The following is a 17,209-nucleotide window of genomic DNA, read 5'->3' as shown; positions in this document are numbered from 1 at the left end:
GTTGCAATAAGTATAGCTGAAGGCCCACTTGTCACGGCTGGAAACCTCGTTTGCTGACCGCGCGACCGTTAATTATTTGGACACAGTTTTGTAGTGTCCAGCCGCAGTTTCGGTTTCAAAGAGCGCCCAGTGAGGCGGGCCCCATAATGATGTTCATGTAAACATAGCTGGCTGCGCGAGCACAAAAAACCGCGTACACCGTGCACCGTGCACCGAGCACCGCGATGACAACTCTTTTCAAGGAAGGCTCCCTGGGTGCTGGTATAACACCCTCTGGGATATTGTAAATGGACGTGACCCCCCTAAAATGCACTGCTGAGGCAAGAACGTCAGCCATTATACTCCCACGTGAGTCCATAAGGGAGTTGCACTCTGTTTCCGTTGATTACGTCGGATGACGTTGTGAGGTGGGGTGTTTCGCGTGCAGTTCCGCGACACGCACTTGAAAACTGATTTTAAATATGTCCTAGGCTATATAAGCCGTTAATGTCCTGTAGATAATGCGTGTGTATCTACACAAATCTATCCCACAAGTTTTTTTTTTTATCGTGTTGCGAGCCTAGAAGCAGTCTTCATCGGCAGCGAAGGTTGCTCTCGCGATACAGCGGCCGACGAATGTGTGTCGCGCCCCGCCACGGTGGTCTAGTGGTTATGGCGCTCGACTGCTGACCCGAAGGTCGCGGGATCGAATCCCGGCCGCGGCGGCTGCATTTCCATGGAGGCGAAAATGTTTGAGGCCCGTGTACTTAGATTTAGGGCACGTTAAGAACCCCAGGTGGTCGAAATTTCCGGAGCCCTCCACTACGGGGTCTCTCATAATCATATGGTGGTTTTGGGACGTTAAACCCCAAATATTATTATTATTACGAATGTGTGTCGCGTGCGAGTGCTTTAGCGTCGGCGCCGCTCAGCGCTTGGAGCGGTGCTCCGCTAGGGGCGCTGGCGTCTACCACGCGGCGCTTCCGCCAACATCCCTTCGCTCCTTTCTTTGCGCTTTCCCTATCAAACACCGCCAGCGCGCGGCTCGGAAACTCAGTCAGCGCCAAGGTAGCGCGCGATGTTGTGAAAACCGTACGGACGCAGAGTCCCGCCACGAACGACTTTCGCGCAAGACCTCAATCGCTAATTGTTTCTTTCTTAATAGTTTCTTTTTCTTTCTTAGACGGCTACTTTCGTTTAAATGGCACATTTCTCCTCCTTTGACGCGCTCTCTGCGAATATTACTGAACGGCAAAAGTTCGGTTAAGTTTGTTCTCCCGAGTTTCGTCGAGCTGTTGAATCGAAAAGTTCTGGTATAGGCGATTCGTGAAACAGAAAAAGAAAACGAAGTGGATACAAGGTGCCGTCAGTGAGATGACAGAGCACTTGGGTTGTGACTGGACTTTTGTGTGACTCAGTTTGGCGGCTGACGTGACAACGCTATCTGTGCTCCCGAAAGCGGACGAACGTTTTCGACCCTTTTTGGTCTGGAAGGAAGACGACGAGGGAGAAAGAGTGAGTCGATTCTTCGTTTGCTTACAAATTTATTTTTGGCGATTCAATTTAAAACATTATCACTGTACTCGTATCATCCGAACATGAAGTATGTGGTCGACGCTATCGCTGCGGTTTCGAAGAAAGAAACAAAAAAATCAGGAGAGACTGATACGATGTTTGTACTTGAATTGATTTTAAATGACGGTACGCGAAAGCGAGAAGAAAAATAAATAAAAATTAGACAGTCCAGCCAATAATACATAATTTGAGCCCTTGATTTATTGTGGCCACTATACACACTGTTATTTAGGTGGGGCTCACCCGAATAATTTAGCTTTATCAGTAATGTGATAGGTCCAAATTAAACTATTTGCATTTCAGGTCCGCAACAGTTGCAAGAGATAATGATCGATATAGATATAAAAATATGTTAATTCGTTTTTTGAATGATAAAATTAAAAACGAATTTTCTTTGATGCCGTGCTAAAGCGATACTACGTTCACAATGCCTTCATAATGTTTATTGATATCTATTTTTCACGTCGCTGCATTGACACTTCCCCACGTCATAAGAAGCAGGGAAAAAATATTAATTTTAGTTCGCCTGTACTTAAGCGACACACTGTTAATGGAAGGAACGGAAATAGTTAAAAAAGAGAGACTGACGGCAGTGATCAACTTGCGGTTCGTTTTTTTTTTTATATAGTCATTATGATAACAAATGTTGAGTTCTCGCTAATCTGCTTCATCTTGTTGAAGTTTAAAAACGACCGGATGCAATTGAAACTATCTTGCAAAGCGTGTAAACGCAAAAATGCATCACACAAAATTTCTCCCACGCTGACGCACGATAATCGCCACTACCAAAATTGTCTCCCGCTCCCCCCCCCCCCTCCTGCTCCAAAGCAAATCTATACAGTCGAAACACAACGCATAAGTTCCCCACCTTCCAGCTCCCTCGAAGCAACTCAATTGTCGTAGGTGCAACACCCCCCCCCCACAAAAAAGAAAGAAAACAAAAACAAGTCAAGTCCCGGTGCCACCTGTGATAACTGTCTGGGTTTTTTCTTGTAGATATTCTTGTTAATACAGCGGGTTGTTCGTTCGGGCAAGGCGTATCTTTGCTTATGCGGAAATGGATGGATAGTTGGAGCGTTGTAACTTGCAGAGGGATTCGGCTTTAATGTAACCTGTATTTTCATATAATTGCGAAATTCTTAACGATCGTATGCGCCTAATTAGACATTAGTTAACATGTATACCATTACATGTTTATGAGACAACGAGTGCCTATACGCGTATTCAGGCGCCAGCACCTTTTTCTCATCTCGCTGCAAAAAATTTAGCTAAGAACAACAAGCTATGTTTTAATTCATTGTTAACTTGTCGAATGTGAACATTTGCATACTTGCCATCCATTTAATACGGGGTTCGTCTCTTGTGCCAAATCGGAAGCTCCCAAGCTCCCTCGTAACAGAAACTTATTCAGCGAGCTGAATAACTTTACCCGCGCGTATTTGTAATGCTATGATTGAAAAAAAAAAGCTAAATATAACTTTGACAGTAAAATAAGAAAAGCCACGAAACGTTGGTGTTTTTCCTTATCGACGCGTTAAAAAAAAGGCCCGTGCAATTATGTTGCGTAAGCGCTGAAATTGGAGCCCAGCGAATGGCGCAAGAGCGGGCGCCGTTTCACGATTTTGTCCGATTGATTGTACAAGAAACGTGACGCGCTGTAAAGCAATCAAAACGCTTTCGTGTTGTTGTCTTACCGGTTTAACTGCCTTCCTTTTTCTTTTCGTTTTTTCATAATCCTCACTCCCGTTTCGCTGAAGCATTTACGTCGGTTGTAAACCTTTTATATACACTGATCTTACCTTCTATCTTTACGAAAATGAAAGGCGCGAAAGTTTCATTTCAAAAGGGAGTTTACGCACTAAACATTTTATGCAGTTTAAAGCGTGTCGCACTCAGAAAATCTCGTTTGCCCCATTTCTTTTATTAAGGCTGGAAAAGATTAATGAAAACAACAATTTAACGTCACTGAAATTGATTTTTGATGTCCAACTAAGCGGTGGATATAACAAAAGAGGGTGATTAAAATAGTTCAGCGACCTTTGTCGTATAAAGTTTGTACGAATTATTTTTTTGTTCGCCCTTATCTGTTCGCCATTATATCGAACCAATCCGTGCGCTCACTGTTCCTGGAAAAACCAACATGGTGAGGCGACTGGGAATTTGAGAAAAAAATTACATTTTGCGTTCCTCACTTAGTTGTGGCGATTAACTTTTTTTGTTGTTGTCATTTGAACCGACAGATGTTCTTCAAAGGGACAACGTAACATTTTTTTTTCAGACAGGACATGGAACGGAATGGATTGTCCTGTACTTACAATTGGCGCCTATATACGTTAATGTTTGTCTCATTAAATACATAACTTTTGTTAAAAGTATTGTCAAAAACGAAACCCAATCAATATTGACCCTGCATGAATTAGCCAAGGCACGGAGCAAGAATCCTTTCTTCCTCCGTGAGCCAAGGCGACTAGGCAACGAAAAAATTATTTAGTAAACTTACAAGCAAATAGCTTTGTGAATTCAGCCCCTCGTTTTTTTAGACTATGTCTTCGTCGCTATCAGTTTAAGTACCTCCCGAGGCGAAACAAAGTTTCAAATTATCACTTCGAGGTGCAAGTGCGTGAACGCACGGCGAAGCTGTCAATCTTTTCTTTTTCTTTATGCACGGCAAACTTGTTCCTTAAACATCATCTGGATTGCTAGATTACATGCGAACACCAGCGTCGGTCAGCTATGAAACATACTGTAAAACATCCCGTATTATACTGCTGGTCTAGAATGTATGCTTAGGGCTCCGTATTTTCAGACTTTGTTTTTCTAGAAATTCGGCGTTTGTCGGAGTTTATTTCTCGTAAATCTCCAATTCTCCGGAATTCGGTGTTTAATTTTGCATTATAAGTTGTTGCAATGTATTTTTATTGATTTTATTTCCAATGAAAATGCGTTGCGTTGTTGCTGGTAATCCTGTTTTTCATCCTTTTATTTTTTTCTCACTTCCTGTTCATTTAGCCCGTTAATAATGCTGTTGATGTGCACTGCTGTGCACATCAACTGTGAGCAGGAGCTAGTCAAGCTGCTTCTCAGCTTTTAGGGGCGAAGCTCCTTAAGGCGGCACCCGTTCGTCCCTCGTAGTCGTAGTCGTAGTGCGTAACCAGTCTTACGCTTTGACCTCCAAGGTGGTGCCGGTGGGAGATTTTTCCTGTGCGTTGTTGAACAATAAAAAATTCGCAGCGTTAGCTAAAAGCCGACTTCTTCTGTCTCTCATTCCCATTAGCAGCCATTCTTTACCTCCAAGGTATTGCCTGGTGAGATTTCTCCTGTGCGTGATTAAACAATAAAAATTTTGTTCAAAACGCGGTTGATTGATGAAATAAACCAACGAAAGACGCCAGATGTTTTGTAAAAGCAAAACGAAAGAACGCCAGATGTTTCTAAAGCGAAACGAAAAGACGCCAGCTGCTTAACGAAAGACGCCAGATGTTTTCTAAAGCAATGGTTTTCTAAACAATGAAAATTCACAGCGTACATGTAAAATTAAAGTGAGCTGCAAGTCGTCATAACTCATCGAACCTTTAGTATAAACGCGCCCGATCTCACGTCGATGATGATGTACTGGGCAGAATTCACGGAAGATTCACGGTTTACCGATGAACCTCCGCAGCTTCGCCCACTCATCATCATTCACTCCGTGGATATGCTGTGATTTTTTCTCCCAGCCTCCCTCATATCCTTGATGAAACATGAAGGACCCATTATTATTATTATTCTCAATATTTCGAAATCTTAGATGAAATGATATCTGAACACGAAAAAATGTGAACCCACTGAGTGTATTTTAGGTGTATGGAAGGTCTGAACGCGCTAACACATATACATACAAACACAAATACTTGAATACAAGAGCCCTATACGTTTCTTCGTATTACAATCTTAAAGGGGTACTGACACGAATATTTTCAGTTGTCGTTTTTTTGCATCAAATGAAAGGCCAAGCCCTCAAGAGCCTAGAAAAGGTAGTGCTAAGCGCGAGTGCGCCCTGAAAAAGTAACAACAGTATGTTTTTAAAAACTAGTTTCGGTTCCTACTGTACCCTGACGTCACAACACGGTATGAGCTTCTCGTCACGTGCTCGCACAATATATAGTGACGTTTCCACGGCCGCTCCGCACCGTGGCCCCCATAAGCGTGCGCAGGGTTCCCCTTCAGGGGGGGCGAAGGTTTGTCGCAGCGCCCCCCCTCCCTATTATGTCAATGTGTGCGGCTGCCTTTGCGCCCCTCTTCTCGCCCCCCCTACAATGTATAGGGCTGACTTTGCGCCCCCCCTTCTCGCCCCCCTTGCCCCCCCCCCCCCCTGCGCACGCCTATGGTGGCCCCGTTGGTGACGCACAAGCGGCCATCTTGGAAGTTTTGGTAGTAACGTCATCACAACTAGCCAGACTGCTGCGTGAAGTCACCAGAATTTGTACTGTAGCTTGATGTCAACCTAGTGTCGATGTCGGTAGGTGCGCCATGGAAAAAGTGACTTTAATATCAAAATAAAGTATCTTATCAGCATTTACCGACCTTCACACTTGCTCAGAGCCGTCTCTGCATACAGAGATTTGTATGGCAGAGTAAACTCACCTTCGAAAAATGGTGTCAGTACCCTTTAAAGCTTGTTGTAATAGATGCAAGCATACTTTACGAGGTTGCTGCCACTGATGGAAGTGCGCCCCTTTCGAGTGACGATTTTCAGCTTTGAAAATGCCATTTGAACGTTGAAAATGCCCTGTTAAAGTCGGAGCTTATCGGATCCGAAAACACGGAGCCCTGTGCTCTAGAAAAAAAAAAAATCTTTTCCTCTGTGCTAAAGTCAGTTCAGCCTAACTGCGCTTCAGTACTATAAGTTCGAAAGACATGCCACGTTGCAGCCTGACACTTCAACAACCCGCCAATATGTAAGCATGCATAGCAGTGAAATTAGCAGTGACCCGCCACGGTGGTCTAGTGGTCATTGTGCTCGACTGCTGACCCGCAGGCCGTCGAATCCCGGCCGCGGCGCCGCATTTTCGATGGAGGCGAAAATGCTTGAGGTGCGTGTACTTAGATTTAGGTGCACGTTAAAGAACCCCAGGCGGTCGAAATTTCCAGAGCCCTCCACTACGGCGTCTCTCATAATCATGTCGTGGTTTTGGGGCGTTAAACCAAAAAAAGAAAAAAGAAATTATCAAATAAGAGAGACTCAAGCGTCTACGGTGCTGTGAGTAGCGTCACTTGCTCACTTTTACTGAAAGCTTACAATAGAGTCTTATGACTGAGGCTTCAAAGAAAAAAATCTCGTTAAGCCTGACACTCCTACTGTCTTAGTCAAGGGCGTAGCCAAGGGGGGGGTTGGGGGGGTTCAAACCCCCCCCCCCCCCGAAATTTTTCAGTTTTGCTTGCGTATATAGGCACGCACACATACAAACGCACGTACGAACATACATAAAGTATGGTTGAACCCCTCCCGAAAAAAATTTCTGGCTACGCCCCTGGTCTTAGTTCTGTATTAACGTTCTAAACCAGACGCTATTTGTCACGCTCCGAACTACTTTCATTATGAAGTTCAATAAGGTGGTGTGCTGGGCCAGTTGGTGCAACATATTGTAGATTGTATGAGCGGATTACAGCAGGAATAGAAGGAAAGAAGTGCCAAGTTCTTTCCTTATATTTTTGCTGTTTTCCGCTCATACAATCTACAATACTCTCACTATGATGCTGACTCATTCATGTTAAGCGCGGCGTTACTAACTAAACGGTAACGTTTCTCCGGTACGCCTTAGCGCTACAGAGCTAGAGCCTAACTGTTTGGAGACTTACGCCAACCGTGTTAGGCAGTGAAGGGAAGCGCGTAACACGTTTCCTCGTCCTCGCTAACACAGGCCTGTGTGTGATGGCTCCCAGCGAGCTTCACGCATGAAGACATACACGCGTCGGCACCAGCCGCATGGTTTCCCAACATAACCCCGTGTGACAGGTAAATGATAGCCTGACAAATATTAAGCGCGAAGCCTCGACTACGAATGACTGTTTGCATCGCCGCAACTGCCGCAGTGGTAAACGTATAGTCGTGCTAACTGGAAAGGAATGGTGAACATTCTATCTATCTATCTATCTATCTATCTATCTATCTATCTATCTATCTATCTATCTATCTATCTATCTATCTATCTATCTATCTATCTATCTATCTATCTATCTATCTATCTATCTATCTATCTATCTATCTATCTATCTATCTATCTATCTATCTATCTATCTATCTATCTATCTATCTATCTATTATCTAATCTATCTATCTATCTGTCTGTCTGTCTGTCTGTCTGTCTGTCTGTCTGTCTGTCTGTCTGTCTATCTATCTATCTATCTATCTATCTATCTATCTATCTATCTATCTATCTATCTATCTATCTATCTATCTATCTATCTATCTATCTATCTATCTATCTATCTATGAGGAAGGTAAACAGAGAGGTGCATATAGTAAATGTAGAAGAATACCGTAGCGCGATGGTGCGGCGGATGTCAAAGCTGTAAACTGAACTGTGAAAGCACAAATAACTGTGACATCCTGCCATCGCGCCTTATACATTTCACAAAATAACTCTTTCTGAACTGCTAGGACATGTTTTGAACGACGCATATGGGCGTCGCGTCGGCCAATCGGAACACAGAACCAGCTATGGGAGATGCGCCTCTCTGTCATGTTCGCATCCGACGTGTGAATGGAAGATTCACGGAAGGATTACTACGGACGCGAAATGGGCGAGACCCTTTCGATTCTTGGGACGCGCGTCAGACTGTCGTTACTGATTGCCTTGATATGAGTTTGAGCTTTCAATGTCCAAGCATCACAAGCGTCGTTGTGAACGAAATATGTTGACCGTGTTTGAGTTTTGCGTTGTCTCTAGCAGAGACAGAATATAGGACATATACAGGGCTAGCCTAAATGATTCATCCGTTTTGTAAAGGCTGTATTTTCAAAAGTATTACACGTACACACATGAAATACATATGAAAAGAATCACAATGTCACCATATTTGTATTGTGTATTCCGGGTGGCAGCGCCACTATCATCATCCTTAATCGAACTCAAAGAACGCATCATCGCTGTAGTGCAGACAGTTGACAGGACTATGCTACAAAATGTATGAAGTGGGCTCGATTATCTTCTGTGCGTGTGTCGTGTCACCAAATGGCTATATACTGATCATTTCTAGAGGGTCTATAAACTTGGTGAGTTTGTGGTTCTTTTCATATATCTTTCATGTGCATACGTGTAATATTTTTGAAAAAAAAAACAGCCTTTTGAAAACGAATGAATCATTTTTGCTAGCCTTGTATTGTAGATGTGGGTGGTACTGAAGTGTATCTGGCTATCATGTGATAATAACCGGAACACACAAGTAATAGTAGTCGTGATAGTCATAATTAAATAAAGAAGGGTAGTTAAGTACTAAGATAACTAGATGAAATAGAAACCTACGGATGAGTGATGTCGAATAGGTAGTTATATGGTTAGGGCAAGTAAATAATAGTAGCTGTAATTTTTGGTAGGCGGGCATAATGATTTAATTGCAGGAACCATAAATGGATGATTAGGTTGTAAGGTACGAAATGAGAATAGAGGGGGCGAGTGGCATTTGAATGAGTGTGTTAAGGGGCTGATCAGTAAATACGAACGAATTCATTTGATTACGTGGAGCGAATGATTACAAAAATGAAGATGACTCGGCAGAATTCGAAATGGCTATGAATGTCTTCGCAGCACTGAGATTGATTAAACAGAATTCTATGGGCGAATCATATAGTAAAAGATTACGTGGCAGACAGTTCATTGATTTTCAGCGCGAGTAATAAGCCAAACGTTTCTATAGGAATTAATTCGCTTTACCGAAACATCGATGTGCTTGAGCACTAATACTCGGGGAGTGCGTGTTGTTGGACAGCGTAATCACGTAAACATAGCCGTTCATTAACTTTGTATCGTTCTAAGATATCCAAAGCATTGATCAGACGTCCCACCTGACAACCTGACAACCTGACACGTGACACATCGTGAGCTCAAAACCGAACGGGCCATTCAGCTTGCTCATCCAAGATCTGCACGCAACCCCCTCGCACCGTGCGCCTTTGCATCGGCAGTGAAAAAGAAATGCGGGTGCCGTGGCGCGAGCTTTTGTGTGACGTTTCGTGTTACCAAACAGTATGGCGATTCTGAAAGTCGCACTCGGCCCCATGTGACGTCCCATTATTGTCTCTATCAGAACAAGTCGTTCCGTTCGATAAAGTTAGTTGCCCTTCTGCCCCGGAACCTCTCGTCTGTGTCAGTTCAGCGGGGAGGGCTGTCCCACTTTTACACATTCGTTCATTTAGCGCCACTTTTACGCATTCGTTCACTCCGTGTTCCCGAGTGTCGCATTGCGAAGAACAACGGCGCTCCGAGCGCAGGTATAGCCGGAAGCCAAAGAGATTAAAATCACGTGACCAAGACAATGCAGAGACGTAGGTCACGTAGGAGGTGCGCTCGTCTTTTGTGCTTGCGTTAAGCGCTCTCTGGGCTCAATCGGTAAAAGACGGTAGTGAGTGGGCGGAACAAGCAACGAAAAACTGATGGAAGTGCGACGGCAGCGTGGGCGACGTTTACGACTTCCCGCTGTAGCTTAATAGTGACGTAACACAGGGTAATGGGAGAAAGCGTGAATATTTCCGTGGAATCGCCTCCAGAAAGGGGTGAAGCCGTACCTGCGAACAAAGGTGCCGGATCTTGACAAGTCAGAATGTGTGGGTGTTTTTTGGCAGTGTCGCTACGGAAAAGGGAGAAACAGCGTGAGTTATGAGAGTGTTGCATCAATCTGCATTCGCATACAAGCCGGACTGAAGCGCGGCCCATAACATCAAGACGTCTTTGAGCGAAGGCAATGCCGGTTTCCTGAAAGGATGAAAAGACGAGGGGCGGAGGGGTTGGGTTTGTGAAAACGTGTCTGAACGCCGGCCTAGCTGTCTAATTGTTCCGTATAGTCGTAGCTAAGCGCCTGTTATCTTGAAGTGAATGTGTTGAATCCCTCATTCCGAGAAGGCTGCCACGTTTTTGCCGAAAATGTAGTTTGTACGTGTTTGTTTTAAAGCGATAGTTATAAAAAGGCAGTGTCGCAGAAATTCTGGCGTCGGCGTCGGAATCGGCGGCGTTGGTTGTGAGCAAAAATCGGCGGAGCGAAAAACCCGTGAGCGACAAATCGCGATTAAATTAAATAATAAAAATCATGGTTCCCAGACGCTTAAGCAGCTATCTCTAGCGTAGACGCTCAAGATGGCCAGATTGACAGGCGGCGCTACCATTACTGAGCATGCGCAGATAAGTTTTATATCTGTCTTTTTTTTCGCCACAGCGGGGACCTTTCTGTTGATAGTCGGTGTGTGCGTTTGTTTTTTCTCGTCTTGCGTCCACGTCTGCACGCTTTACTTGCTGCTACGCTGTGCAGTGATACATTTTAAGTGGGTTGGCTGAGACTGAAGCATGGCGTTGGTGGGAACGTTATTCCAGTCCTTTGAGGCGGGATGAAAAATGAGGGGGCACGGGAAACAGTAAGGACAAGAAGTGGGTGCAGAGAAAGAAAGCGCGAAGGAAACGTGGATAGCAAAAAAAAAAAATCTTTTGAAGCAACGAAACTTGGCAAATGTTTCGGCTCCACTAACGTGAAACCTGGGGAGGGGCGAAGCATGCAGTGTTAGCCGCGTGCGTAGTTAAGGTCAACTGAACGAATAACTTGGCAAAGTTATTTCGGCATCTACGCTCATTTTGAAGTGTGACAGAGCGTAAAAAGAGATTGATGATTTTCTTCAACTTTCAACGTAACCATTAGCCGAAAAGTTTTTTAACTAAGGTTTATTTGTTGCAAGTAAAGAAAAATGACACATTGTATAAGGGATCGTCGACCTTTTCATGCTGGATAGGTGTCAACTACGCAGCTATGAAAAATAAGCACTGAAACTTTAGGAGTTCTCTTGACAGCAAAGAAGTACCTTGCGACGATAGTAAAGAAGTATGGCTGTAAGGTAACATGCGTATGGCAGCGAGCACCTATCTAAGACACGGTGCCGAGTAAGTTTTGCTATAAGCCGTTTGTTTTTGTAGCGTTAGCTACACTTGCCTAGCCGGAGCCGATTTCGAGTGGATCCTCATGAGCCGTGCTGCGCATGCGCAAGGTTCAGTGACGTCACACAGCTGGCTCACCGCTCTCCGCGCTCTCCGCCACCCCGCTCTCTCCGCCACCGCGATCTCACGCGCTCTCCGCCACCGCAGCGCGCGACTCGCCGCTGCTGGTCTGCGCATTCGAGAGGAGTGACGTCGTAGCCAAGGTAGATACACTGGCGCCAGCGCGCGCGCAGCTATTCGCCTTCGATGTGCAGTCGCCGTCTGACACAGCGCTGGAGCCGCGTGATAGCGCCTCTGACTGGAGTTTGCAGGTGGGTAACGCCATGAAGAAGGAGAGCGTAAATGCTGCTCAACGGCGCAGAAGAGCCGAGAAGCTTATCTCATCGGATCGCGAAGTAGTTGCCTGGCAATTAGCGGTTCATCGTACGAAGAATGAACAGAAGAAGGCTAATAATCCTAGACATTCTGTAAAGATAAGAATAATCAGCTGAACCTTTGCTAAAGCTACGTATATCCTGGCATAGCCGAGCTAAGCCACTGCAAATGTGTTTGATAAGGTTTGTCTTAGGCAACAGGGTTTCCGGGCTTCAAGTGTTGTTAGCTGAATAGTGCATTATTGATCGAAAATTTGTCTATTACTGTCTAAGGAACATTTTTGTTTTACTCTCCTAAATATACGACAGCAACGTTGATTATTACTGCACTATAAAAGAAGCCCCCACCGGAAATATCAACGCAATAACATAATATGAAACAAGGTTACGGTACTCGATGCTTACACGCAGGTGAAAGGTGCATATTCACGTGCAATCTTCGATAAAAAAATGATCCCCGATAACTGACTTATTTATATAGCGTGAAATTTCGAAAAAATAAAAATAAAAAAGATGACAAAACAGCCATTTTGTTTTTTCTAGAACATCGCAGTAAATCATGTTTACTGCCTGGTCGCTGCAAAAGCGTACGCCGGGGCCGAGCAATTTCGTTAAAAGCTTTTTTCGCCCGAAACTTAAGATTTACGACAGCAAACAAATCGACCGCGAGGAACGTGCCGATAAGTGAAGAAAAAAACAAAAGCTTTATTGTTTTCGCTCAGCTTCTGTAGCACGTGTCAGAGTATTTTATCGGATTTTCTGACAGCGGCACGTTTTCATAGATATACGAGAGTTTAAGCGTAAAACTTAATTTTTCAAAGCCCCATCTTCGTCGTAGAGTGCTTCCTGGAAATAATAGATGTATCTACGCATGTCGCATTTTTGTTTCGAGAAAAGTTTTAGGAGCGAACTAGCTGACGCCACTGCCACGAAGTTATCGGCGCGCTTGCTACATTTATGTTCCGGTAATCTAGCTCCCCATAATTTCATCATTATATAAAGTGTAAAAAGCGACGTGCAGGCATAGCAACATAAATATTGCGTGTGTAAATATTCGATTGAACAGGTGCAGCCATTATTTTTTTTTCAAATTCTTCGATCTGAACAGCATTAAAAAGCATACGCGTGCTCGGCTCGGGACCCACATCAATATAACCTTTCTAAAGACCTTGAAGCAGTACAATAGAGCGCAGCTCCCTACACCTACTCAGATTACTCATTTGACACTAGCGCTACAAAACTAGGATCGGAAGCACGTCTTGACAACCTGGAACTATAAGACGCCTTACAGTTAGGTTGTGCCTTTTCACAAGTTTTATCGTTCCTCTCTCAGCACCTCGTTAATCTTGCCTGCTCATCGTCCCTCCTGCAGCACTAAGCATACGAAGCCAGTGTACCCGCCAACGGTGCAGACTACTGCGCACCTGCGCTCCTTCTTTGTGAAGACTGCAAAAGACTGGAATACAACACCCAGAGACAATGTGCTCCACTGGCGTAGCCAGTGGAGCACATTGTCTCAAAGAAGGACATCACAAAGAATGAGCGCAGGTGCGCAGTAGTCTGCACCGTTGGCGGGTACAGTGGCTTCGTATGCTTAGTGCCGCAGTAGGTACGATGAGCAGGCAAGATTAACGAGGCGCTGAGAAACGAACGATAAAACTTGTGAAAAGGCACAACCTACCTCTAAGGCGTCGTATAGTTCCTGATTATCAAGACGTGCTTCCGATCCTTGTTTTGTAGCGCTAGTGTGAAATGAGTAATCTGAGTAGATGTAGGGAGCTGCGCGTTCTGTTGTGCACGCAGTGTAACAACCCGAAATTATCCGTTGGTAATGTTAACTCGGGGTCGTTTATGTTTGATACATGTAACAATGATCATTCGTAGGTATACATATAAGTGGTAAATGAGTATGAACTAGCCTTTTTTAAGGCGTTTGAAGGCGATAATTAAAGAGAAATAACCACGCGCATTCGCTTCTGATAATAAAGATCGCGAAAAGGTTTTATAGGCTTCTGGAGGCTTGAAAAAACAAACCTAGTTGGGAGCACAAGCCATTAACATGAAATCAAACAAAATGGCCCAATAACTCGATCATATCATGGTAAATTTTAGTGTTATCCACCTCGACACTAGCATGTCAACACTCAGCGCATGCTGCTCCTAAACGAAAACATGTACAACAGCTCGTTGTACATGGTCACACGTTGTAAGAAATACGATAAATGTACTAATAAATTACAACTGATACAACGCGTAGCGCTGAAATATACATATAGTGAAACACCTTCGCATATACGCCTTCTATCAACCGCTCGGACACGCACAACGCCATGCCACTTCCTGGGCCTGCTCAGCCCTCTTTCTGTGATAACTTTCTGTGACGCGGTATGACGTCCACGATGCCGACGATTGTTTCTAACCCAATTTGTCTCGGAGCTCTTAGTTCGCGAAGCCATCGGACGGACTCTGGCTATAGGCACCTTGCGCTGAAGCTTTCTAGAGTTGACAGCAGTGCCAGAACACACGACTTATAGCTGACGGCGGAAGGAAAATTAGATGAACGTGATGAACTTTCGTCGTGACACAGACGTCTCATATCGCTCAGCGTGAAGCGAGGGTATCCGGTGCCTGAAGTTTTCCCAAGGCGCATCATTCCGCGTGACTTGGGCGCGGTTACGGTCCAAAGAAAAATGCGTGAACGCCGATAAGCTTGAGCATGGTTGTGGTGTAACTTCATAATGTTCGCGCTGCTAAGAACTGACGAGAGGACCTGAAGAAAATAGACACACACACAGGGTGAAGCTCGTACTAACGAGGGATTTATTCCTGTACAAAACGCTTCCTTATGTACGACAAGAAAATAACAGAACAGAAAGACGAATGAAGAAAAACAAACAAACAAAGGAGCAGCACACCCTAAAAGCACACGTTACATGTCAGTTAAACACGTCATCGTCCATAATAAACACTTGCCGAGCAATTATGTCCATGGTATCATAGCTGCCTTTACAAATTAAATTTATTTTCGAGATAGTGTGATCGAAGGCGATCTGATGCAGCCTTTGATGGTATGCATATGAAAAGCCTCGATCATTTCTCGTTCTATACATAAGGAGGTGTCTAGGACGGCAATAATTCAGTTGCTCGTACGCGCATTACCCTGCGTGTGTGTCTGTTTTCATCTCGTCCTTTCGTCAGTGCTTGGCAGTACGAACAGTAAGTCATACCAACTAGCCCCCATTGCAGCTCTACTCGCGGTGTAACAATTAGGTGATCGATGAAGCATAGGTCGCATAGGTAGAGTCCTCGCGGATTGAAATGCAGCGTTTTCAATGTTCAAGATTGCACGTACTTTTGCTTCCACTGCCTTCAGTTTGTGTCATATCAGCGCAATTTTGACTCCAGCATTTACATCAGAGGTAACCTTATTTTTAGCGGCCATTTTCGTAGCGACAAAACGCGGCGATCTCGAGCAGTTGCAGGTACGACTCTTATAACGCAGGTTTCAATGTCGGGTTTCCATCCGTGAGGACTCGTGGAATACCATCTCATTTTCCTCGCATTCCTGTAGCGGCTGCAGTGGGTGACCTTGTCGCGATAAATGAAAGCGTCATAGCGCCATCTTGCAGTTGCAAGGTGCCTACAACAGGAAGTGAAGTCTATACGAGAAAGAACTGAATTTGGTAGGCCGGAAGAGGAAATGGAAAGGAAACGTATTGCGGGAAGTGCCCACCCGGAAGTCTCTTTCCATAAAGCTAGCAAGGCTGGGCTGACAGCAGTGTGACCTGTTTGGCAATACGAGATGAGATGCTTCTAGCAGCATCTAGCAGGCAAGACAACGCAGCATCTAGGAGTGTCAGCCACGGTCACGAAAACCGGGATTGGTTCCGAAACCAAATCTCGCTTTAAATAGACTTGCATGGAGTTGTTCGCAAACGGCTCGGTCATGTGTTTCGTATACGTTCCGCAGATGACCTGTTATTTCAATGCTCTTTTACCTAGTGGCATGTTTCTGTGCATGATTTAGCCCGTACACGACGTCAAAAGCTGAGACTACTAGGTAAAGAAAACCTTCAATTTTCCATCAGTTTGTGACTTTATTCGGTTTAACTGCAGAGTACATGTTCGGAGTTTTAGAATCGGCTGGAAATCTAAAGTCAAGGCTGCCTCCCGAACCTAGCAGCGGGAACATTCAACTTTTTCCTTTGTGTCGTGGTCCATAAACGTTTGACACTGAATACACACTGAGATCGGGCGCCACGTGTGCCGTGAGGTCAAGCCCTGCCTTGCGTTCTTTTTTCTTGTTTTCCGGGCATCTTTCAAGCTGCTGACCGCAGCTTTTAGCCCTGAAAACCATTCCAAATGTATTTGGAAAAATAATGAAGTCAAATTTGAACTTGATTGTGTATGTTGGAGGTTACCTGAAACCGAGCACACTAGGTTTGGTCACCTGAGCGCAGGTCACGCGTTAGGTCGACCTTTTGAGACAGAGTGAAAGTGGGAGAGAGAGAGAGAGAGAGATGCGAAGGAGTAAACTTCACAGGGAGTTGGCTTGCGAAAGCCGGATGTGTGACGCAATGCTCCAGTCTAGTTCATTACATTCCTTCCTGTGGGATGAGCGCCATAAGTTCGTCAAACACCAATTCGCGCGGCTGTATAGAACAGTGCAGAAGCCATGACAAGACCTTCTATCGGCCGTGAATGAAACCGTATGTCGTGGGAACGCAATATCCCAGGACGGCGGCATTCGACGCCTTCGCACTTCCCGAAACTATCCCGCGGGAAATTTCAGCTCGGAAGACGCGTAGAAGGCACGGGAGCTGCGATTTCTTATTGTTGATGTTGTACGTTTCCCATAGGCTGCTTTCATAACCTCTTCTTTATTTTTTTTCACTCGCTACTCTGAAAGGTAGGAATATAGCGCACTTCAACGATGGCTGTCTGCGAATATTGAATACGGGGTGTTTAAGATAATATAACCAGATTTGGTTGGCGCGGGGAACATCAGAACTTGATAAGTACGCAAGTGAAAGAAAAAACTTAGAGACAAAACTAGCAAGCCTGGACAGGCGCCCCCTCACATTACAAAATTTGCCTGGACCGTCG

The 17,209-nt window shown here is 44.7% G+C and overlaps 1 protein-coding gene across 4 annotated transcripts in view; it reads left to right on the top strand.

Moving 5' to 3' along the window:
- The first annotated feature begins 1,280 nt into the window (after nucleotides 1–1,280).
- The window catches only part of LOC119397576 (relaxin receptor 1), a 142,266-nt gene continuing 126,337 nt past the window's right edge, over nucleotides 1,281–17,209 (top strand). For all 4 annotated transcript variants that reach the window (XR_007416599.1, XM_049417125.1, XM_049417124.1 and 1 more), the window contains exon 1: nucleotides 1,281–1,494. The gene's annotated coding sequence lies outside the window, so the exon portion shown is untranslated. The remainder of the gene's footprint in view (nucleotides 1,495–17,209) is intronic.

The sequence above is a fragment of the Rhipicephalus sanguineus genome, chromosome 6, assembly GCF_013339695.2.
Source record: "Rhipicephalus sanguineus isolate Rsan-2018 chromosome 6, BIME_Rsan_1.4, whole genome shotgun sequence".
NCBI classification, from domain to species: Eukaryota; Metazoa; Arthropoda; class Arachnida; order Ixodida; family Ixodidae; genus Rhipicephalus; species Rhipicephalus sanguineus.
The sequence above is the reverse complement of the archived record's forward strand: the minus strand, read 5'-3'. Positions and strand labels throughout refer to the sequence as shown.